This window comes from Anas acuta, chromosome 1 (genome assembly GCF_963932015.1).
Source record: "Anas acuta chromosome 1, bAnaAcu1.1, whole genome shotgun sequence".
Lineage (NCBI taxonomy): Eukaryota > Metazoa > Chordata > Aves > Anseriformes > Anatidae > Anas > Anas acuta.
In genome coordinates, this window is record NC_088979.1 from 24337292 (window position 1) to 24338630 (window position 1339).

The following is a 1339-nucleotide window of genomic DNA, read 5'->3' on the forward strand; positions in this document are numbered from 1 at the left end:
CTCCTGCAGCCAGAGACAGGAGAAGACATGTGGGGAAACACGTGAGGGCTTATCAGAGGATACAAGGAGGGACAGAAGGTGCTTTTCCTAAGTGTTTATTTAATGTTTGTCTCTTTTGTTTCTGTTGTGGTTTAACCTGGCCAGCAGCTACACACCACACAGCCGTTTGCTCACCTTCCACCCTCCCTCTCTGGGACGGGGGAGAGAAATGGAAAGTGAAGCCCGTGAGTTAAGATAAAGACAGTTTAATAAGACAGGAAAATAATAATAATAATAATAATAATAATAATAATAATAATAATAATAATAATAATAATAATAATAATAATAATAATAATAATAATAATAATACAATGGTGATAATAGTGCTAATAATAATAATGTGTACAAACAAATGATGCACAATGCAATTGCTCACCACCCGCTGACCGATGCCCAGCCTAACCCCAAGCAGTCTGGCCCCCCTCCCCCGGCTAGCCACCCCTATATATTGTTTAGCATGACGTCAGATGGTATGGAATACCCCTTTGGCTAGTTTGGGTCACCTGTCCTGGGTCTGTCCCCTCCCAGCTCTTGCTGTACCCCCAGCCTGCCCGTTGGCAGGACAGAGCAAGAAGCTGAGATGTCCTCGACTTGGTGTAAGCACTGCTCTGCAACAATTAAAACATCAACATGTTATCAGCACTCTTCTCATCCTAAGCCAAAACATAGCATTCTACCAGCTACTAGGAAGAAAATTAACTCTGTTCTAACTGAAACCAGGACAGTTTCCCAACAACAGAATTAGTAATTTGAAACTTACCTTAACTGGCAATAAATAAAAGCAAGTGAAATTTCCTCAGTTAAGACTGTTTTGCTTGTGACAATCTGATATTGGGCTTCATTTCAACCAGATTCATAGAATCATAGAATATTACAAGTTGGAAGGGACCCATAAGGATCATCAAGTCCAACTCCTGGCACCACACAGGTCTACCCAAAAGTTTAGCCCAAGTGACTAAGTGCACAGTCTGATCGCTTTTTAAATTCAGACAGGCTTGGTGCAGTGACTCCGTCCCTGGGGAGCCTGTTCCAGTTTGCCACCACCCACTCAGTGAAGAACCTCTTCCTAATGTCCAGCCTAATCTTCCCCTGTCTCAGCTTAACACCATTCCCGCAGGTCCTATCACTGGTGTTTACAGATAATAGGTCACCTGCCTCTCCACTCCCCCTCGTGAGGAAGTTGTAGGCCATGATGAGGTCCCCCCTCAGCCTTCTTTTCTCCAGGCTGACCAAGCCCAGTGCCCTCAGCCGCTCCTCATACGTCTTCCCCTCTAGGCCCTTCACCATCTTTGTCGCC